At 37.5% G+C, this 24,768-nt stretch overlaps 1 pseudogene; it reads left to right on the top strand.

Annotated features, from left to right (window-relative positions):
* The window catches only part of LOC118650457, a 59,792-nt pseudogene extending 36,320 nt beyond the window's left edge, over positions 1–23,472 (top strand).
* Positions 23,473–24,768: the final 1,296 nt, after the last annotated feature.

Genomic DNA, 24,768 nt, shown 5'->3' with positions numbered 1-24,768 from the left:
ATTAACCAGTGGCATAACCTAGAATCTGACTTAAGAAAGTCTAACTTCAAAGTCTGTAAGTGTGTTCACTCTCTACAATCGCTTCTTGTTTATAATAGAGGTTTAGGGAGCAGCAACTTGGTCTTAACTGCATAGAAATAAACCTGAAACCCCCAAAGAAATTCAATGTAATGGGAAAGCTTGGCATTTTTGTATGATTCACAAGAAACTAGAGTTATTTCCCTTTCCTTTTTCATATCTGAGATAATTAGCATAAAGTCAACAGGATAATGTAATGGCAATGCCTCATAAAGTAGCCAGAGTGTAATCATTGACAAATTGTAGAGAAGTAAAGCCCTTAGGATATTGTCTGAGACTTGTGTATTACTTGATAAGTATTAAACATGTATTCATAGTAAGAATATGAAATATACTATGTGAAAGTCTTCCTTATAAAGATGTGAATGTATAGAATAGAACAAATATTTTAAGCCAAAGCAATGTAATCCTATCTAATAATAGAAAAACATGGTAATTAACCGTACCTCTGACACACTTCCCATTGGCTGATCAGGGCAATATGCAAATTAACTGCCAACCAAGATGGCGGCTGGCAGCTAGCAGCTGAAGCAAACAGGAGGCTTGCTTGCTCCAGTGATGGAGGAAGCCAAGGTTCCCCGCCTGCCGCTGCCAGCCTCTGAGCTGCACTCTAAGAAACAATGTTGCAATTATAGAAGCTAAACAATCCCCAGAAACCTGCTTTCAGCCAGCCACGCCTTAGAGCTGGAGTTGCAACAGTGTTTCAATTATAGAAGCCAAACAAATCCAGATACCTGCTTTCAGCAGCCAAGGTCTCAGAGCTGGAGCCAAGCCTCAGAGCTAAAGCCGGCTCTCAGTTTAAAGAAAAAAAAGAAAAAAAGGAGAGGTTGGGAGCTTCAGTCACCCGCCAGCCTGAAAACGGCCCTCAGCCCCTCATCCAGGCTGGCCAGGCACCCAAGCGGGACCCCCACCCTGATCCAGGACACCTTTCAGGGCAAACCATCTGGCCCCCACCCGTGCACCAGGCCTCTATCCTATATAGTAAAAGGGTCATATGCAAACTGACCCTAAAAGCAGAAAGACTGGGAATGACTGGTCACTATGGCACACACTGACCACCAGGGGGAAGACGCTCAATGCAGGAGCTGCCCTCTGGTGGTCAGGGCCCTCTCACATGGGAGGAGCTCTGCTCAGCCAGAAGCCAGGCTGATGGCTGCCAGTACAGCGGTGGTAGTGGGAGCCTCTCCTGCCTCCTCAGCAGCGGTAAGGATATCTGACTGCAGTTTAGGCCTGTTCCCTGCTGGCAAGTGGACATCCCCCAAGGGCTGCCGGGCTGCCAGAGGGATGTCTGATTGCCATATTAGGCCCAATCCCCCGGGGAGCAGGCCTAAGACAGCAGGTGGTCATCCTCTGAGGGGTCCCAGACTGCGAGAGGGCACAGGCCTGGCTGAGGGACCCCCCACTTCCCCGAGTGCACAAATTTTTGTGCACCAGGCCTCTAGTCCTATATAATAAAAGCCTAAAGTGCAAATTGACTGAATGGCCAGTCGCTATGATGCGCACTGACCACCAGGGGGCAGATGCTCAATGCAGGAGCTTCCCCCAGCCCACAGGCCCCAGGCCAGCCAAGGCGGGTGCCAGTGCCCCCGCGCCCCCATCGTCCTGCTGGTCGCCTCCCACAGATGGAGGCAACCTGTGGTAGAGGGGAGAGCAGGGGGCGGGGCCGGTGAGTGGGTGGCACAAGCCAGCCAAGGCGGGTGCCAGCGGGCCCTCCCCCCCAACCCCGATCGCCCCATAGATTGGCCCTGATCACCAGCCAGGCCTAGGGACCCTACTCATGCATGAATTTCATGGATTGGGCCTCTAGTATATACATATGCACAAAATACACATGAAAATTCATGTATACATATGTTGGTGAAAATAAGTAAAGGATTATAAAAATGAGCTTTCCCTAAATGTATATACTAATGTTTGTGATAGATATGATGAGTTATTTAAGAAGGCAAAGAAATTGTAGTAAACTTTGTATACGGTGTCCCAAAATTCACGCAAGATTTGTTCATTGCAAATCTTGCGTGAATTTTGGGACACCCTATATAAATCAGAATGATATGTTTTTAAAATAAATTCTAAATATAATAATTTTCTTCCAAGTTACTTTTTCCCTATATTTGTCACATTTTTTGTAAAAAATTAAAATAGACATAAAGATATATTATAAATTATTAACCATTATAAAAAAACAAATATGCAAATAGTTTCTTTATCCAAAATCAGTGAACTTTGGTATATATTGTTTATCATATATTTCAAATGTAATGAAAATTATTTCATTTTATCTATTACTTACAAATAACCCCTTCATAACATCCCTAAATAGCTTATGTTTGTTTGTTTGTTTTGTTGTTTGTTTTAACTTGAGATGAAGGACTTTGCTTGGTTTCTAGGAAAAGAAATAAAATCTATAATTTTAAGCAAAACTCAAAATTTAAAATAGTAGGCAATACATAGATAATACTTTAATAAAATATATGTTCTATGTCCTGAATTAGTTTACACTAGTTGATACGGTTTTGAAATTGCAACTAAAAATATTAACATTATATTAGAAGGAGAACGAAGCTTGGTTTTTAAATAAATTCTGAGAAAATTTTACACATACAACCAAGTTCTACATAATTTTGAGATTTTATCTTAATAATTTTTCTGGTTTAAAAGCTGTATCTATAATGTTTCTCTCAACTCTTCAGGAAAAAATATGCAAGTATTACCGTTTGAATCAGGCTTTATAATTGCAGAGGCTCATGTTGCTTATAAATAGGATCAATTCACATTATTTGTGGTGGAAATGCATACATAAGATGCAGAATGTTGATACCTTTATGAGATGAGATTTAGGAGTTCAACAGGAAATGTTTCAGTACCAGAAAATGAAGTCAGTATTTAATACACATAGAAAGCAATTTATAACAAACTGTAATTATCCTGGGATTTTTACTAGCTTCTCAAAGAAATGGTTGCATTTTCTTTTAAGCTTAGGCTGCTATTATTCAGTGCAGTGGAGGAATTGGTCTTTGGTGACATGGATTTAAAATAAAGCCATAAAATATGTGTTTTTAAAAATGTATGTCTCTTCTTTTTTCTTTTTCCTTAAAGAAAAAGTCACCCTTTGAAATGTTTCATCTGATTTTCTCACCTGTTCACAATTGGCTAGGATCTGATGGTATCTCATAAGCATGATAGTTACATTTTAACTCTTTTTAGTTAAAGTTTTAGATGAGTGGCCAACTTACAGCTGAAGTAACACTCAGTGTTTTTTGTTGTTTCTGTGGGTTTTTTTCAATCATTCCTAAATTAATTATTTGAAAATAGTCTGGACTATCACAGAAATGAGAAGTAGTAGAAAATGGAGGCAGTTATATGGCCATATTTCCCTAAACTTTCTCTAAAAACAAGTTTATATATATGTTAATCTGAAGTTCAGGTAAAACAACTTCTAATTTTTAAATTAATTTATTTCTCTATGCAAGTGTGCATATACATGTTCATATTTTTTATTTAAGTTAAGTCAGATAAAGACTTTTATAATTGTTCTGTGAGGGCTGACATTATAGAAGTTTCCTTATCTTGCCTTTACAATTTATTATTAAAGAAAAAAATATTTTTATTTTTATAAAGGTAAAATAACTTAATTATTTGAGATAACTCTGTGTACTCCTAACAGTTCAGTCTTTACATTTTATATGACAAATGAATATATGACTTTGTTCTGGGATTTCAATACAAAATTCTCATCCTTCAATGGCTTTATCTTATTTTGTTGTTCTGTCAGCTATGATTTACTCTTATATTTATCTTTATTTAATCTGTTACCTCAAACAAGCCCTGTCACAGAGAATCATTTTTATTTATGTTGTTTCCATTGTATATCATACTAGAAACTAATTTTCTTGATTATTTCACTAATTTAGAATACTCTTATGCTCTTTTTTTTTTAGTAAGTAAATAGTGTGTTTCTAATCCTTTCTGAATTTTGTTTGTTCCACATATAAAGTGAAAGACAATGCATTTAAATAATATATTTGTTCATTGAAAATGTTAATTAGTATCTATGATGCACTAAGTATTCATTAAAATAGTGGTAAATATAAGAGAAGTGGAAAATAAGAACAAAAAACTGGCTTTTATAGAGCATATCTTCCAACTGACTGGAAAAATCATACTATAAACAAATAAAAATAAATTTTGAAATTGACATAATATTTAAAAATTAGACTTCTGGATCTACCTGTATAATATACTTCTTACATTCTGACCACATTCTCTTTTATCTCTTAATATAACAAAAATTCATAATGTCACTTTCTACAGAAAGATATGAAAGATAATTCACTCTTTAAATATGATTATTCAGTATTTTAAAATTATTGGTAGTTTATAAAGGTGTCTTCAGTTTTATAATATAACTTATCATAAAGCTAAATAGTTTCTGTATAGTCTTATATGACATAAAATAAATCTATATCAGATGTTTGCAAACATTTTCTGTAAAGAGCTAGATAGCAAATATTATAGACTTAGTAGTCCATACGGTCTCAGCTACAACTACTAAATTCTGCCCATGTGGTGCAAACATAGCCATAGACAACAGTTAAATTAATAAATGTGCTTTGTTCCACTAAAATTTTATTTATAAAAACAGGCAAGAGGCCAGATTTTTCCCTGGGGCCAGATTTTGCTAATCACTGATATATATTAATTAATTCTCTGTGGTGATATATTTATTAAACATACCGTTACTTGTCTAGTCAACAAAACCACTAAGTGATTTAAATAAATTAAAAAGTAATGCATTTTTTGTTAATCGTTTTGCTGAGTTTCCATGCTGCACTTGTTTCTTGGTGAGTGGTTTATAAGAAGGGCCTGGAGATCAACAGTCTGGGTTTAAATCCCAGCACTATAGTTTAATCAAAAGTATGACCTCAGGCTTGTATTCATGTATTTATGCTGTGATTCTCTTCATCTGTTCAGTGATGATAATAAAAATACGTGCCACATCATACTTTTTAAAAGATAATCCATGTAAGTAGTGAAAAGTGGTAAATTTAAAACTTGGGAAATAATGGGCACCCTATTAGTATAAAGTATTGTTTTTGTGGAATGATTTGCTTCTCTAGTTTCCTTAGAGAATAATATGTTAGAGGTCACAAAAATGCGGAGATATTGTAGGGTATGAGAAAAATCTTTCTGAAAGGACAGAACTGAATTGAAGAGAGTATCTTTTTTTCTGATACCAGTGACTTAAAAATTAAAGACAGATTCAGAAGAAAATTTCCCAAGCTATCAAGTTCTAAACAATTATTTTATAGTCTAAAAGAGCAAAGTATTGGTATCTCATACGCTCTATTATTTTTTTCCTATCTAATCTTTGTTAAAAACAGTGTCTGCGTAAAAATAAATGGGCAAGGATCACATTATTGAAATATAATTTTATAATAACCAGTAATTGCATGGAATTAAAATCACCATGATCAGAAATTACAGATAAAAATTATAAAATAAGTGTATACTTGAATAACCTCTACATTTTCAGTGAACAATGTGGGGATAATTTTATATACATGGGGGTGTGAGGAAGTTTTAGATTTTTTTTTTTTGGTTTAAAAATGATTGTACTTCAGTAACATTCATACCAGTGGAGTACATAAAACAAGTCATCAAATTATCATTGGCAGCCATGCCATCAATATACTGAAAAACAGTTTCTGTCAAAGAAATATGTGTGCAAAGTGTTAGTGCTTTTCCTTATGATGGACATAACACAAAACCCTCATGATATGTCCTGTTCATAAAGTGAACCTGCCAACAGCAGATCAATAATGGGATGGATATCAGTGCTGAAGGATTCACCAATGGCTAGTTTAGGTCCTATTGTAGTTGAAGAAGAGAAAATTGCATCTTTAAAAAAATTCTTTATTGATTAAAGTATTACAGATTGTATTACATACATCTCCTTTTCCCCCCGTTGACCTCTCTCCAGCCACCCCCAACTTCCCCCACATGCCCTCACCCCCAGAGTGTCCGTGTCCATTGGTCATGCTTATAAGCGTGCATATAATTCCTTTGGTTGATCTCTCCCCCTTACCCCCACCCACCCCTACCTTCCCTCTGAAGTTTGACGGTCTGTTTGATGCTTCTCTGTCTCTGGATCTATTTTTGTTCATCAGTTTATGTTGTTCATTATATTCCACAAATGAGTGAGATCATGTGATATTTATCTTTCTCCGACTGACTTATTTCGCTTAACATAATGCTCTCCAGGTCCATCCATGCTGCTGCGAATGGTAAGACTTCTTCCTTTTTACAGCAGCATGGTATTCCATTGTGTAGATGTACCACTGTTTTCTAATCCACTCATCTACTGATGGGCACTTAGGCTATTTCCAAATCTTAGCTATTGTAAATTGTGCTGCTATGAACATAGGGGTATATATATCCTTTCTAATTGGTGTTTCTGATTTATTGGGATATACTCCTACAAGTGGGATCACTGGATCAAATGGGAGTTCTTTTTAATTTTTTGAGGAAATTCCATACTGTTTACCACAGTGACTGTACCAATCTGCATACCCACCAGCAGTGCACAAGGGCTCACTGTCCTCAAAACTGCCTGTAATTGGCACAAGAACAGATATACTAGTATAGAGCAATGGAACAGAACAGAGAGCTCAGAAATCGACCCAAGCCATTATGCTCAATTAATATGTGAAAAAGGGGGCAAGAGCGTACAATGGAGTCAAGACAGCCTCTTCAATAAATGGTGTTGGGAAAATTGGACAGACACATCCAAAGAAATGAAACTAGCCCACCAACTTACACCATAAACAAAAATAAACTCAAAATGGATAAAGGACTTAAACTTAAGATGGAAAACCATAAAAATATTAGAAGAATCCATAGGCAGCAAAATGTCCAACATTTGTCATAGCAATATCTTTACCAATACAGCTCCTAGGGCAATGGAAACTGAGGAGAAAATAAACAAATGGTACTACATCAAAATAAAAAGCTGCTGTACAGCAAAAGAAGCCATCAACAAAACAATGAGAAAGCCCACTGCATGGGAGAAGATATTTGCCAATGTTATCTCCAATAAGGGCCTAATCTCCAAAATCTATAGCGAACTCATACGTCTTAACAAAAGGAAGATAAGCAATCTAATAAAAAATGGGCAAAGGACTTAAATAGACTTTTGAAAGGACTTTTTGAAAGTGGACATACAGAAGGCCAAGAGACATATGAAAACATGCTCAAAGTCACTAATTATCCAAGAGATGAAAATCAAAATGACAGTGAGATACCATCTCACACCTGACAGAATGGCTATTATCAACAAATCCACAAATGACAAGTGCTGGTGAGGGTGTGGAGAAAAAGAAAATTGTATCTAAATAAGAGTTACAAGTCAGTAATGACAGTGAAATACAGAGCATAACATAAAAATTTTCAAAGGCATTTAAAAAATTTTTTAATTGATTTTTTAAAGAGAGGAATGGAGAGGGAGATAGAGATCGAATCATGGATGGGAGAGAAACATCCATCAGTTGCCTCCTGCACACCCTCTACATGGGGGATTAAGTCCACAACCTGGGCATATGCCCTGACCTAGAATAGAACCGGTGACCTCTTGATGCATGGGTACACACTCAACCATTGAGCTCAAAGACATTTTTATCATGGAATCCAACCACTAAAACTTTATAGGATTGATGGACCCTTAGAGTCTAATAAATTTTGTCAAATATCCAATATGTCAGTGCATAATAAAGTAAGAATGAATTATAATAATTTAATTGTTTTAAAATTTGATTTGGCAATAGGACTTCTGCAATGCACAACTCCAGGGAACATCTTCCCACCAGAGTCTATATGAATGTATCCACCATCAAACTGGGCTGGCACTTCCATGGACTTCAATATATTCTCTCCATCTGCCCAATGGTGTCCTTTCAAAGTGTGTGATACAGAAGCCTGTTTGGTGGCAAGATGAAGAATCTTCCATCAAAAGTTGCTTATGCATGACATGAATCCAGTTTTATAAAAAAACAAGTGCAGAGCTGGTAAGGCACCTTTATAATCATCATAGACAAAGGTTCTTTTGGTCTGATTGTTTTGCCCTCTCTAACACATGGCATTTAATTCATAATCTAGGATGGCTGTTCATGCACTGGGCATCATAGCTCATATATTCATGTTTAATGAAAGATTTAATAATTGACTGACTATCTTTCAGTACAATTTTAAAAAATATATTTCCATATATTGGAGACTGGAACACTCCCAAAATGTCTTATTGAAGAATTAGAAAATATTTTAAAATAAAAATTTAAAAATATAAAACTGTATAACATTGATAATCAAAATATATACTTTCTTTACTCTTGTAAATGTTCTCTATAGGTTTAAAAATTCTAATTTATTAATATTATTATGTAAATTACACCAATCTATCAGATACCAGATTTTTGAGAGGGGTGTGGGAAATAAGAAGAGGTTAGTAAAATGGTACAAACTTTCAGTTCAGAGATGAATATGGTCTAAGAATCTAATGTGTAACATTATTAATGATACTGTATTTATAATTAAAATTTGCTTAGAGTGTAACACTTGAATATTCTCACCAAAAATATTTTTAAAAGGTAAATATGTGAGGTGATGGATGCATTAATTAAGTTAATGGGGAAAATCCTTTCAAACTTTATACACATAGCAAATCATCATGTTGTACACTTTAACTATATTTCAATGTTATTTGTCAATTATTTCTTAATAAACTTGAACAAAATATATTAGATTATTGAACATAAAATGTGTCATATTAAGAAAATTAAACTAGCTAAAGAGATTGTATAGATTAAGATGTATTAGCCTTCAAGACAAAATTCCCAAACTTAGTTGCTTATTGACACTCTAAAAACACTGATATGTGCCTCCACTCCAGACCCTATGATTTAATTGATACAGAATACAACCTAGGCACCATTCTTCCTTTTAGATCCCTAGTTGGTTATAATGCTTCTAAATGTTGGAAATAACTATTTTAAGTAAAAAACAACAACAGCACACTCAAACAGACTTCATAAAAATAAAGGGATTCATTAGTCAATATAGTTAATATCACTGAAAATTCTTTAGACAGAAATATGATTAGCTGTAATGTGGTCATTAAGGTGGGTTCTTTCCATTATGAATGTTGTCCTATAAGAGGAGAGAATTCAGATATAGGTATATAAAGAGAGAAGGTCATGTGAAGAAACAGGGATATGATAGCCATCTATGAGCCAAGGACAGAAGTCTCAGAAGGGATGAACTTTGCCAAAACTTTCATCTCATCCATCTATCCTCCAGAACTATGAGAAAGTACATTTCTGCATGTAAGCCATCTATTTGGTTTATCATGGCAGTTCTGGCAAACTGATACAGCTATGTATTGCCTTAATTTTAAGTCAGCTATGTATTGCCTTAATTTAAGATCAAGTGGAAAAATGACTATACTTTTAGGCCTTCATCCAAATATAACAATATCCCCTAAAGAACAAATTGTGTTTTCAGTGGATTTCTCTTTAAAGGGAAATTTCCCACCCTCCTCCAAGAAGCTGCTGGAACACTTCCTGTCAGATCTTATTAACCTCATCAGTGCTGTATGCTCTGTTCATTGGGATAAATACCAATAGCAGTCCAGTGGTTTAAAGTGGATTTGAACTATGGCGATTATTTCATTATTTCATTTCTTATTTAGCAAATTTACAGCGAACATGTGAGACTGGCAATTCTCTCTTCTCCACAAGCTATATTCAGAGACCAAAGATAAAAGTAACTTTAACAGGTGACTTTAAGATTACCCTAACTGCACTCTATTACTCAAATTACAACATGTAGCAAGGAGGAGAAAAGCAAAAATTCAAGTCCATAAAAATAGTTTAAATATGAGAAGTTAGAATTGCACCCTCCCTTTCTGCTTATATATCATTGGCAAAAGTTTAATCCCATGAACACAACTATAAGAGAAGCTTAGAAATGTAGTTCAGCCTTGTGTCAAGGAAGAAATAAAATAGTGGATTTTGTTTGAAAATCAGCAGTCTTATTACTTCAAGAACAATATCAAGTATGCCTGTGGTCTGTATGCCTTAGGTCTACATTCTAGAATGAATCATGTACAATGAAAATGAAATTATTCTTAGATGAACAAAGACAATCTCCAAGGGCATGATATATAAGTTCACACTGATGCATACAGGCTATTTCAGAGCAGGCTAGACACCTCAAAGAAAACTGGGGGAAAATTAGGAAGAATAAAAGGTAGCAGGTAGAGCAAATAAGAGTGCCTAGTACAGAATTCTTTAAGAATAGGAAGGTCAATAATTATATTGATTATCTATGCATGCTTAATATCTAAGGATAAAGAGATTCAAATACTATAAGAATAATTGGCAAGTCCCAGTATAATTGCCTTGTAGATTCTTTGTAACAGAGTGGACAGGCAATTCTGGAGACTCTCTATGATAATAGCAAAATGAATCCTTTAAGTATAATTAAAAATTTTGTTGAGAACAACTAGATTCAAAATCTTAAAGAAGACAAATCAGTTAGGCCAGTATGGCTCAATGGTTGAGCATTGACCTATGAACCAGGAGGTCATGGTTCAATTCCCATTTAGGGCACATGCCAAGATGCAGGCTAAATCCCCAGTAGGGGGCATACAGGATGCAGCTGATCAATGATTCTCTCTCATAAATTATGTTTTTCTCTCTCCCTCTCCCTTCCTCTCTGAAATCAATAAAAATATATTTTTTTTAAAAAGAAGACAAACTATATTTTACTTCATATGCTCATCATTTTTTAAATTGTTTATAGTCTATCTATTTTTATTCATTACACATTTTTATTTTCTTCATAGTAATAATCACTACCTAAAGTAACCTAAATTCTTTATTTATTTGTTTGGTATTTCTTTCTCTTATGAAAATATTAATCTTTTGAGTATGGAGACATTGATTGTTCTGTGCACTGCTCTATCTTTAACAATTGGAATATTTCTGAATTGTAACAAATTCTCAATTAATATATGTTGAATGGATAAGTAAATGGATGAATAAAGAAAACAACAGTAAACTAAACATAAAATTGACAAAGCTCTAGACAGTTGAAATAATGAATGGAGGGATGGACAGATAGAAAGGAAGAACCAAAAAGAAAGGAAGGAAGGAAGGAAGGAAGGAAGGAAGGAAGGAAGGAAGGAAGGAAGGAAGGAAAGAAGGAAGGAAGGAAGGAAGGAAAAAAATCCAAAATTAATTTCAGATTGGAGAATGCTAGAGAGAATAACTAGAAGTCTTAAACCTAAAGATGGGTACAGGTGTAGTGAAACAATGTTTGTTAGGATATGGTAAATCATGTAATCTCAATCTTCTACTTCTAATCTCTACCTCAAATAAGCAATATATGAGAAAATTATATTATCAAAAGTAATAGAATCTTACATCTTCTGGGATATTTCAGGCATTAGTAAATTCTAAGACACTGCTATTGATACCATTATAATTAACTAGTCTAGACTAATAAAAGAGAAACATGGTAATTGGCGTACGACCGCTACCCTTCCCATTGGCTAATAAGGGCGATATGCAAATTAACTGTCAGCCAAGATGGCAGCCGGCAGCCAGGCAGCTTGAAACTAACATGAGGCTTGCTTGCCTCAGTGACAGAGGACTCCAATGTTCCCCGCCTGCGGCTGCAGGCCTCTGAGCGGGCAGTTTCAAACATTGTAACAGATACCGTGGGACTTCAGCCAGCAGATTTGCAACATTGTATGCAAAGGCCAGAAACCTACTTTCAGCAGAGGCCTAAGAGCTGGAGCCAAGCCTCAAGCTAAAGCTGGCCCAGAATAAAAAAAAAAAAAAGAAAAGAAAAAAAGGAGTGGTTGGGAACTTCAGTCACTCCCAGCCTGAAAACAGCCATCATCCCCTCACCCAGGTTGGCCAGGCACCCCAGTGGGGACCCCCACCCTGATCCAGGACACCCTTCAGGGCAAACCAGCCAGCCCCCAACCATGCACCAGGCCTCTATCCTATATAGTAAAAGGATAATATGCCTCCTAGCACCAGGATCAGTGGAGCCATGAGGCCTCCCGGCACTGGGATCAGCATGACAGGGGACAGCGCCCAAACCCCCTGATCGCCCTGCGGCTCTGTGTGTGATAGGGGGTGGGGCCACAACCTCCCTATCCGCCCTGCTCTGTTCGTGACAGGGGAAGGCGCCCCAACCCCCTGAGCAGCCCTGCTCTGTGCCTGATAGGGGGGAGCTCCCCAACCCCCCCCCCCACGGGCCCTGCTCTGTGTGTGATGGGGTAGAGCCATAACCTCCCCATCGGCCCTGCCCTGAGTGTGAGAGTGGAGGCACCCCAACCCCCTGATGGGCCCTGCTCTGTGTGTGACAGGGGGCGGTGCCCCAACTCCCCTATTGCCCCTACTCTGTGCGTGACAGGGGGCAGCGCCCCAACCCCCTGACGGGCCCTACTCTGTGAGTGACAGGGGGCAGTGCTCCAACCCCCTGATTGGCCCTGCTCTGTGCATGACAGGGGGCGGCACCCCAACTCTCCAATCGGCCCTGCTCTGAGCCCGACCAGGGGCTGCACCTAGGGATTGGGCCTGCCCTCTGCCACCCGGGAGCAGGCCTAAGCCAGCAGGTCGTTATCTCCCAAGGGGTCCCAGACTGCGAGTAGGCACAGGCCGGGCTGAGGGATCCCCTTCCCCCCGAGTGCACAAATTTTTGTGCACCAGGCCTCTAGTTATTAATAATAGGAAAAAGCAAAAGAGAGGCCAGACAGTATAGACATGTCATTTGGACAGCTTCAACAAAAAGCTGTAGTTTTACACTCTTCAGAGAACCACTGGCCTGAAGAATCACTGGGGGAAAGGTCCCAACAAAGGGGAGATAGATGCTTGTTCAGTGAAGTCAGGGTGACTAGAGAAGGTACTTGCTGATCAGTCAAGCCTGGGGACACCTGAATTGGCCAGAATGGGTGGAGCCAGTGGAAGCCCATGAAAACTTTACAATATAAAACCCACAAATGAAGGAGTGACTGCTCTTGCTGTGCTTGGCTCTTTTGTCTCTTGGCTCTCTTGCATTCGCCTGTATAGCTCATGGCCATATGGACCCCACAGACAATGAACTGATGGGCTGCAGCGGGAAACACAAGCTAAGCCAGCCTGATGCTGGACTGGACTCAGCTCCAACATGGAAAGGAAACTCTGGACACTGGCTCTGATTTTAGCTCTGCTGAGGCCACAGCTTCACTTCTATAACTGGCGTAAGGGAAATGGGGCCTTGGAAACTCAGGGAATTAATTCCATGCAAATAAAAATCACTTGTTCTCCTTTGCAAGTCTCAGAAAATTCTTTTTCTCAGGATATCACAAGAAATCCACTCCCACAAGCAACTGGTGGAGATGAGGTCCTCTCCCCAAAGGTAACGTTATGACCAATAGGATGCTGTTTACTAGTAAAAGAAGTAACAAACAGGTTCTCACAATTGAGGCATGTATCAAATTACTTAATTTTATGAGATGAATGGGGGAAAAACTGGGTATGCAAAAATAGGGTGCCCCTCAAATAATATTAAAGTATGCTTAGCATATAGTATATAGTTACATATTATGCTAGATATTTATTTTATTATAGTTATTTTTTTTAGATCACAATATTGTTATTGTATTAGTTTTCTATTGCTCCTGTAATTAATTACCTTAAATTTAGTGAATCAAAACAATAAAAATTTATCTTACATTTCTATAGATTTTATTCCTTGCCTTGTGACTTCTTCCATTTTCAAAGGTGCAATGGTGAATTAAATTCTTCCAACTTGCACTTCTGCATCCCTCTTATTCTTTTAAGGACCCCTGTGATTACTTTCAGCTCACAGGGATAATTTGGGATAATTACCTTCTCTTAAGATCTGGGTCATACGGGGTAAGAAAGCTGAATTTTATATGCAAACTTAATTCTACTTTCCATGTAAGATAACATATTCACATGTTGCAGGAATTAGAACATAGATCTCATTGGGGGAGGAGCATTATTCAATTTACTAGTTATCATTTTTATATAAAATTCTAATGGCCCAGTGCATGAATTTGTGCACATTGAAAGGAAATTAATTAGAAGAAATATTTTAATATCACTATTCGCCCTTTCTTTATAATAGAAGTGTCAACCAAATTCACAATTGACAATGACAGTTCAAAACACATGCATGTGATTGGTGCCAGTGAGGGCTTTATATGTATTGAGCATGGGTGAATCAACTTAGCCTTTTATATATATAGAATAAACTTAATTAGACCTGCTTTCTAATGTAGCTAAACTTTTTCCAGCCCAGTGAAGCACCCCAACTTCTCTTTCAGGTAATTGTCAGCAACATGAAGCAGATTATTATTGTAGATCATGCAGGGAGAACAAAGGGTAAAGTATTTAACTGCAGTAGTGTTTGACTATATTCTGTGCAGTGAGAAAACCTGAAGTCATTTTCAAGGTCCACCATTTCTTACTTCTTTTCAGTTGGGTCAAGTTCCTAAGCTTTCTAAATTTCCGTTTTCTGGCTAAAGAAAAGAAAATAGGATTCCACCGAGTCTCCTACCTACCTACTCCAGGACTTCTCTGAGGATCAAATGAGATGAGGCACAGGAAAACATTTCACAGACATTTGGCTACAGTGTAAAATGTTTGCACCTGGCTATAAAGCAAGTCCTGTTTCTGGGCTGAAAAAAAAGTGCAAGGAGGCTGGTCTCTAGGGAAAGGAAGCCAGGCATTGCTACGTGATGTCTCTACCCAGTGCCCACAGTGACTGTTTCTGGGCTGGCCATGGGGGTCTCGGCAGTGCCGGCTGCAATTTGGCAGGCTGTCGCTCCAGGGTGGTGGCAGGGCTTGTGTCCCACTTGGGGGAAGCCTTTGCTTTGTTGGTGCCAGGTCTGCGCTGCCATTTCTCTGTCACAGCAGCTCCTGTATTGAGCATCTTCCCCCCATCATGGTCAGTGCACATCATAGTAACTGGTCAGATGAGCAGAGGGACACTTAGCATATTAGTCTTTTATATATGTAGATTTCACAATTTTAAAATTTTACTATATTTTATTCCAATGTATTACAAAATTACTATGTGACTAATTAAGAAGAAACATGGCTTAATTATTGAAGTAGGTGGTAGAGATAAAATCACCTAGCATTGATCTAGCCTAAGATTTCATCATGGTTTTTATACTCTATCTTATTAATTGGGAATAGGAAGATTAGACAAAATTGTCCTGGTTAAATAGAAATATTTTTTATCACATTCCTATGCCTTGTCTAATTTAATACTACAATACAAATTAGATTATTTTAATAATATTAATAGAGACAAAACATTTCATATGCTAACCCTTCCTATGTAGAGAAATCTTATTGCCAACAACAAAATCACTTAGGGTAAGTGTATTTGTCCAGATTCTTCAGTAAAACAGAACCAATAATCAGGGGGTATGAGGAAGATTGTTAAGGAATAGGCTTAATTGATTGTGGAGGTTGGCAAGTCTGAAATTACCAAGGTAGGCTGGCAAGAGTTGATGTTGTAGTGTTGAGTTCAAAGTCAGTACAGAGACATAATTTCTTCTCTTAAAGAGATTATGGTCTTTTCTCTTAAGGACTTTAAATAATTGAATGAGGGCTGCCCTCATTGTGGATCATAAACTGTATTTATTAAAGTTTCCTGATTCAAATGTTAATCATAACTAAAAGAATAAAAAATAATTTACAGAATATCTAGACTGATGTTTGACCAAAATCTGGTACTATAGCCCAGTCCCGTTGATACATAATATTAAACATCACAGCAAGGTATATGGAGGTGGGGGAAAAGATGAGTATGCACCAGATGGAGGCACCAGAAGTGGATGTAACATGCCCTTCAGAATACAAAGAATATGTCAAGTAAAAAAAAAAAAATCCGTTATTAAGAACTTTTGATTTCAGAAATGGATAGTGATCATGAGATACAAACTTCTAAGCAAAAATCCATCATCTAACCCATTCAATCATCTACTATATAATTGTGTCTTCCATAAGTAGCTATGTTGATATAAATCAATAATGAGACAAAATGTTTGCTTGCACAGGACTTACCTTCTAGTGGTCAGGTGGCACAGTTCACTTCCTGGTTTATCCATCCTAGAGCAAATCTTTAGGATTAAAACATATTCTAATTTACCTCAGCAGTTCCTCTCAGTCACACTCCAGGTTATTACTTTACCAGGATCTAAATCTTCACAATTTAATGACAGCTAAAGCAATTAACATCTCCTAAAGGGACTCTAAATGCAAACAGCTTATGCAAAGCAATATCCCCAAAGGAGACTTTAAGCACCTAACATCTAAGGACAACTTATGCAAACAAGTACCACTTGAAGTAGTTTACCCTTAATAAATATTTATTCAAACTAATGCCCTCAAGCAAATTCTAAAGTGTAGCTCTCAACACACACACACACACACACCACACATACACACACTCACATACATATATACACATGAAAATGGATATACTAAATTCTCTGTTCAGACAGCATGGAGAGTACAGGATGGAAATTCAGACTTTCACCCCCTCCCTTTTATGTTTTTGTTTTCGTAAGTTATTTCTGTTTATGCTGTAAGTTTGTTGATTTTACTCACACTTTTGTGATTGTTGTGCTTTGTTACAGGTAGAATAACTCTCTTGAGTATTTCTTGCAATGGGGGGCCTTCTGGAGAGAAATTCCCTCTGCTCCTGTATTTCTCTTTCAGTAGTTGTGTGGCCATACAATCAGTGGGTCTGGGCTGATACTACTTGAGGCAATTAAGGGGAGACAAGGTTGAATCTTATAGGAGCGCTTATTCCAATACTGCTGGCAGTATAGGAGCGTAGCACGTCACCCATCTGCTCTGCCTCTTTCCATAAGCTAGTTGTTTCTATTGGGTAAAAGGACAAAGATAATATGGGGAAGGGTATATGCCAAATGGGCAGTTTATAAATAATGCAGGCTGGAGATTTGTAAAGGCCTGCTGATATGCAAAGGGCTGGGTGTCTTCAAAGGGCTGGTGGCTCTGGTTTCTGCAACAAAGTTATTAATCTTTCCATGATAATTAGGCAACTCCCAGATGGAGAGGATGGGCCGCATTTCTAGGTGAGCTCCCAGGTCCCTTGAGCAATAACCAGCCAGGTTAGAATGTGCCTTATTTAATCAGAACAAAACAATCACTGTTCACAGAGCATGATTAATATTTCTTACAATTATAGCTGGTCCCCATAATTCTATTTCTGCCCCTATCAGTTGTAATATTTGGTTCCACTCTCTTTTGACTTGTTCTGCTAAGAAGTCCAATGATAACCTAATGAGCTTTCCTTTATAGCATCGATTTTCAAACAGTGTGCCAGGGCACAGTAGCATGCCGCAAGCATGTTTTAAAGCATGCAATACTTGACTATTTAGTCAGGGGCACTGACCTCTTTTCCCTTAGATTGTAGAATTAAAAATGACAGCAGCCAACACAATAATACCTGTCGGGTATGAATAAATCAAAATTATACTTACTTTTTGTCAGACTGGCAAAAAAACATATATTTTGGTTTGTCACAGAATTTTAGTAATTAGTTTATGTGTGCTATGAGATGAAAAGGTTGAAAATCACTGCTTTAAAGTTACTTTTTAAATTCTTGGTTGTTTTGAGCATTCTTTGTCATTAATTTTTTACAGTCTTAATACAATGTGCCTTAGAGAAGATCTCTTAGGATTGAGGTAACTAGGTATTCTGTTTGCTGCTTAAATTTGAGGATCTAGCTCTTTCCATAGATTTGGGAAGTTCTCATCAACTCTTTGAATAGGGTCTGTGTCCCATCTCTTCTTCTGCTGGCATGCCTATTATTCTTATATTACTCTTTCTGATAGAGCCAGATAGTTCTTATAGAGGTTTTTTTTGTTCATTTGTTGTTTCCTTTTTTTTTAAAAAAAAATATGTTTTTATTCATTTAGAGAGAAGGGAAGGGAGAGGGGTAGAAAAATAGAAATGTCAATGAGAGAGAAACATTGACTGGCTGCCTTCTGAGCACCCCGCATTGGAGATCGAGCTTGCAACCTGGGCATGTGTTCTGACCTGGAATCGAACTTGCAACCTCTTGGTTCATGAGTCAACACTTAACCACTGAGCCAGGCTGTTTTTTGCTTTTGTTTGTTTGTTTTTAATTGCTCAAGTTCTTTCCTCTCTATAATTCCTAGATTTTTATCTTCGATAAGCCTTTCCTTCATCTGGTCAGTTCTATTTTCTAGCCCCTTAGTTCGTTCTTAATCTCTTTTATTGAGTTCTTCATCTCCAGAATTTCTATTTGTTTATTTTCTTAAGTTTCAATGTCTTTGGCATAGTACTCCTTTTTTCCCCCCATTGATTTGGTTTCTGAATTCATTAAACTACTTATCATGTTTTATTGTGTTTTGTTGAGTTCTTCCATAACTGCAATCTTAAATTCTCTATCATTTAAATCACATATTTCCATGTCTTTAAATTTATTTTCTGAAGATTTTCATTTCTTTCTGAGTTACCTCAATACCTTGGTTGTTCACAGTATTTAATACATTTATTCTCTGTCTAGGCATTTATGTACTGGTATAAGTAGCTCTTTTCTCGTAAATTCATAAGAAGTCTTCCTATTATTTTGAGTAGATAGTGCAGAATCACAAGATTTTTAGCATTCTTGTACTTTTCTGGCTTTACATATCTCCCTTGGGTGATGCAGATGACCTTTGTTCCTTGGGAACCAGTGATCAATGGCTCAGGTCCCAGGGGACCAACCCCGCAGGGCAATTCAGTGGGTGATGGGGTTCTAAATTTCTGCAATCTCAGTGTTGTTCCCTGAAGCCAAATGACCGCCATAAGTGCAGTCTCAATGTGTCTGTGTGGAGAGAGCTGGGGAAACCCAATCTGTCTCCTTTGTTGCTTTGCCTTCCCAGTGATGGCGACCAGCAGACTTCTGCAGTGTCCTTCCAGTGCCTCCACTTGACCTTGCCATAGTCGCATAGTGTGTCTTCCACTCAGGGAAAAAGTATTCCTGCAGTACCAATTCTTGGGCTTGAAGATAACGTGCTCTGCTTCCCAACAAGAGCATGAGGGGAGAGGAGTTCAAGGACCGACTGGAAGGTGGCCTGGCTCTGTGGCTTTGTTTCTGTCTGGAACAGGGGCCCTCAAACTTTTTAAACAGGGGACCAGCTCACTGTCCCTCAGACCGTTGGAGGGCCGGACTATAGTTTAAAAAAACACTATGAACAAATTCCTATGTGCACTGCACATATCTTATTTTGAAGTAAAAAAAACAGAACGGGAACAAATACAATATTTGTATTTGCATGTGGCCCGCGGGCCGTAGTTTGAGGACCCCTGTCTGGAATGTCCATTGCCAGACAACCGTGGCTGCACCTCTTTGCTCCATTCCTGCCATGGCATTGGGCTCAGCCTCAGCTCACACTGCCCACTCCTGCAGAACGCTCACACAGCTCTTTGGTGCTCGGGATGAAGGGCATGCTGCCCACAACCTGATTCCTTCCCTTTCCAAGCTTCACCCCTCAGTGAGCTCCAGGCTGCAGGGCTGCATCTGAGCCTTTTTAGAGCTCTTCTTCCTTCTCCCTCTCTGGTTCACTCCCACTTTCCCACTTGTAAGTGTTTCAGTATGCGGATCTCTCAGCTGTGTTTGTGCTTGGAGCAAGGACTCCTTTGTCGAATTAGTGTTGAAATTGTTGAAACTTTGAGGAGAGAGATCAAGGGTTTCTCTAACACCTCCATTGCTCTGATGTCCCTGAGACACTACATACATAATCTTAATTATTAAGAATTTCTTAGATGCTTATATTAAAAAAAGTGTAGCACATTTATAATATGAAATGATATAATATAGTTCTCTAGGCTTCCTATGTTGTTTTTAGAATTATTTATTTTTCCTAGTTAATGTCATCAATTTTGACTTAACTTATTGGAAGCAATCATGTCTTATTAAAAACAGGTTAGGATAAAAAACTCCCATCTATCTATTACAATTTAGCCTAATTTGCCAATCTTATTTAGGTTATCTGGCTAGTGATCTAGATTGTAATTTATTATCATACTGTGTTGATACATACTTCATTTTTAGTAACATAATTCTATACTAAACTATATATATATTCAAAATTTTATATAATATGTACTTCAACTCATGTATCTTCTTTGTAGTTTCTACAATTCATTCTAGTGTTTCTCAATTGGTTTATAAAAACCTCTACTACTAAAGCCAGTTTTTCTTACGTATGAAAAACTTTTTGATATCTTTATTTATTAAATAAAATTTCACTTTCTCCCTTCTTATTCCTCTCTCCCTAAAATGTGTGGGCTCTTCATTAATCATATGAATACATCAATTCTTTATCTAGCTGTAAGTCATTGAATAAATTTTCAAGTGAGTTTCATATGATCCTTTCAAAAAGTTTTGTTCCTCTTCTTGCCCAGCCATGGAAGCAGGAGGAGGAGCCAGAGCCCGGAGCTGGTGTGGCCTTGAAGCCCATGGTGTGCTGTCAGGGAGGTGGCAAACATAAAGGGCTACTAAGACAGTTGTGATATTTGAAATTATTATTATGGACAGGGCCATCTTATGGCATCTCATAGAATCACATGACTCATAACTTGATGCTAGGTTATGAATTATACAGAAAAATGGAAATACACAGTCCCCATAGAGCCACTGTTAAAGAAATAACAAAATAACACTGTGATTAGTACATCAAAATTCTACATTCACCACACAAAGTACTAAACACTGTACAATCAGGTCCATAAGCAGAAAAATCTCATACATCTCACATTGCAGAATTTTCACCAATATATAGCCTAGGGAGAGAAACCAAGGAAAAAATAAACAAATGGGACTACATCAAAATAAAAGGCTTCTGCACAGCAAAAGAAACCATCAACAAAATGAAAATGGATTCCATTTTATGGGAGAACATACATGCCAATGATACATCTGATAAGGGGTAATTTCCAAAATAGATAAAGAACTCATCAACTTAATAAAAAGGAGAAAATCCAATTAAAAAATGGGCAAAGATGCTCACCCAGTGTTGTTCAGTGGTTGAGTCTTGACCCATGAATCATCCAGGTTTGATTCCCAGTCAGGGCACATGCCCAGGTTGTGGTCTTCATCCCCAGTAGGGGACATGCAGGAGGCAGCAATCAATGATTCTCTCTCATCATTGATGTTTCTATCTCTCTCTCCATCTCTCTTCCTCTCCCTCTAAAATCAATAAAAACATTTTAAAAAATGGGCAAAGGACCTAAATATACACTTTTCAAAAGGGGACATACAGATTGTGAGGAGACATATGAAAAAATGCTCAGTCACTAATTGTCAGATATATGCAAATTAAAATGACAATAAAATATCACCTCACACTTGGCAGAGTGGCTTCCATCAACAAATCAACAAACATAGCAAAGATGTGGAGAAAAGGGAACCCTAGTACACTGTTGGGAATTCAGACTGGTGCAGCCACTATGCAAAACAGTATGACATTTCCTCAAAAAATTAAATATGGAACTGCCATTTGATCCAGTGATCCCACTTCTAGGAATATAAAAATTCTGAAACAGCAATCAGAAAGAAAATATGTACCCCAATGTTCATAACAGTGCTATTTATAATAGCTAAGATCTGGGAATAGCTCAAGTGCTTATCAGTAGATGAATGGATAAAAAAAACCTGTGGTACATTACACCATGGAATACTTTGCAGCTGTAAAAAAAAAAAAAATAGACCTCTTACTCTTTGAGACAGAATTACAGGACCTAGAGAGTTTCATTGTAAGGGAAATAAGACAGTAAGAGAAAGACAAATATCACATGTTCTCACTTATATACGGCATCTAGTGAACAAAATAAACTGATGAACAATATAGATCCAGAACATGAAAGCATGGAACAGACTGAGGAGTCTCAGAGGGAAGGGGGGAGGTGGGAAGAGATTAACCCAAGAATTTATATGCCCTTATGATTAACCCATGGATAGAGACAACAGTGTGATGAAAAGTTGGGAGGTTAAGGTGGAGGGCATCAATGGTGGAAAAATGGGAGATATCTGTAATACCTCCAACAATAAATGCATTTTAAAAATATTTATCTAAAATGTTGTTACATACAAAATGCTCAACAAATGCTTCTTGTTATTTATGAAAAAAATCTTTGCTATATTCAATAAGACCAGATAACAAGTCTGAGTATAGTAAGTATATGCAGAGATTTGATGTTGGAGAACATTATTCCATGTTTGATGGACTCTGTTTGTCAGCTCTCAACTGGTGGCTCAATTGCTGGCACTGTGAAGTTATACCTACAACTAGAGGCCCAGTGCACAAAATTTGTACATGGAGGAGGGGGTGGGTATCCCTCTACCCAGCCTGCACCCTCTCCAATCTTGGACCCCTTGAGGGATGTCCGAATGCCACAGGATCGGGCCTAAACCGGCATTCAGACATCCCTCTCACAATCTGGGACTGCTGGCTCCTAACTGCTCACCTGCCTGCCTGCCTGATTGTCCCTGACCACTTCTGCCTGCCAGCTTGATCAATGCATAACTGCTCCCCTGACAGCCCAATTGCCCCCAACTGCCCTCCCCCGGAGTGGCTTCGTCCAGAAGGATGTCTGGTCTAATTAGCATATTACATTTTATTATTATAGATCGATATCCATCGTGGTGATGGGGTTGAAGTAACTTTTTATACAACAGATCATGTAGCAACTGCATCATTCCTAGAAGGAGACTTGAGGGATAATGGTACAGGGAAAGGCAAGAACTATGCTATCAATTTTCTAATGAGAATTGAGATGGATGATGAGTCATTATCTGAAAGTGATGGAGATGTATCAACCTAGTTAGAGTTTGGGGCAGGCTCACTATCTGGCAATAAACTTGATTATTTCAATCTGATGCTCAAGCATGTAGAACTTATAAGATCTTTCAATTTATCATTTCTGACGCCTTGAGAATGTAGATACACAATTTATATTGTTGTTCAATGTTCAACGTATGAGATTACAGTCTCGTGTGTTTGTGAGATTATCCATGAATTGCCATATAATGATTACTTTGAGATTTTGGACCAGGCTTAAAACTGTGTGTTAGTCTTTCAACCATGACAAAACAAAACACTCTGGAATATATGGAAAAGGTATTTATTTGAAAATTTACAAGTGTTCCCTCATGCACCTGGTCCAAATGCAAGCTATTCCAGAAGATGCTTTTCATAAAGACAGTGGAGATGAAGAAGGAGAAGATGCAGACTAGAGAATTTCTATTTGAGCATAAGACAAATAGTCTGTGATGAAGAATTCTGATTCTTAGAAAGAAGAAGAAGGAGATCATAGAAATATGGCTGATCATAAGAAAGGGGCAAGAAAACTAGTATGAAGAAAGATAAGAAGGAAACAAGTTGAAAAAGCAGATGTTAAGGAAGAAGATAAATCCAAGGATAATAGTGGTGAAAAAAAAACAAAAAAAACACAGGTACCAAAGGAGCCAAATCAGAACAGCTCAGCATCGCTTGAATTTGAGTCTCAACAATTTCAGAACACATAAAAAGAGATAGAGTGAGAGAAAATATCAGGAAGAAAAATGTTTTAGTTTTGAAGACGTCTGGCTTCATTTTATACTACTGGGGCATAGATCATATTCTCAAACTGTTGGATTTTTTGCAGCAAGTTTTAGTATAAGTTTTCTAATTATGAAACAAAATTTCTTTTCACCATGCTTTATATGAGAGTTATTAAAATTGATGTGAGTTATTATGTCAAATATCTGCTATATTAAAGAAGTAATTGGCTTTTATGAGCTGTTTTTAACATCTTTTGTAATTATAATTAAAATGTTATACTTAGAAAAAAAAGTTTATTTTTTTAAGAAGTTCTACAAAACACCTGGAAAGCCACATGTTCTTGCTACTTTCTTTTTTATTATTGAATTTGTTGAGGTGACATTGATTAAGATGCTTATGTAGACTTCAAGTGTACATTTCTATGTTACATGATTTGTATATTGCATTGTGTGTTGACCACCTAAAGTAAAATCATCTTCCAGCACCTTATATTTGAGCCCCTTTGCCCTTTATTACCTCCTCACTCCCTTCCCCCTGGTAACCACCATACTGCTGTCTGTGTCTATGAGCTTTGTTTGTTCCTTTCTTGCTTTCAGTTTTATATCCTGCATATGAGTGAGATCATGTGGTTCTTAATTTTTTTCTGTCTGACTTATTTTGCTTAGCATGATATTCTCAAGGTTCATCCATGTTGTTGCTATGGCAGTGTTTCATCTTTTCTAAGGATTTAGTAGAACTGCATTGTGCATATGTACCAGATCTTCAGTATCCAATCATGTTTTCATGTCTTGGCCAGCGTGAATAATGCTGCAATGAAAATATAGGGGTGCATATATATTTGTAAATAAATGTTTTCACATTTTTTGGGTCATATGGTAACTCTCTTCTTTTTATTTAATCCTCGCCCAAGGATATGTTTTAAAAAAGGATCAGAGAGAAAAAGGGAGAGAGAGAGAGAGAATGAGAGAGAGCAAGAGAGATGTGCAGCATCAATTGGTTGCCTCCCAAGCTGGGGATAA

The sequence above is a fragment of the Myotis myotis genome, unplaced genomic scaffold (genome assembly GCF_014108235.1).
Source record: "Myotis myotis isolate mMyoMyo1 unplaced genomic scaffold, mMyoMyo1.p scaffold_m19_p_3, whole genome shotgun sequence".
NCBI classification, from domain to species: domain Eukaryota; kingdom Metazoa; phylum Chordata; class Mammalia; order Chiroptera; family Vespertilionidae; genus Myotis; species Myotis myotis.
The sequence above is the reverse complement of the archived record's forward strand: the minus strand, read 5'-3'. Positions and strand labels throughout refer to the sequence as shown.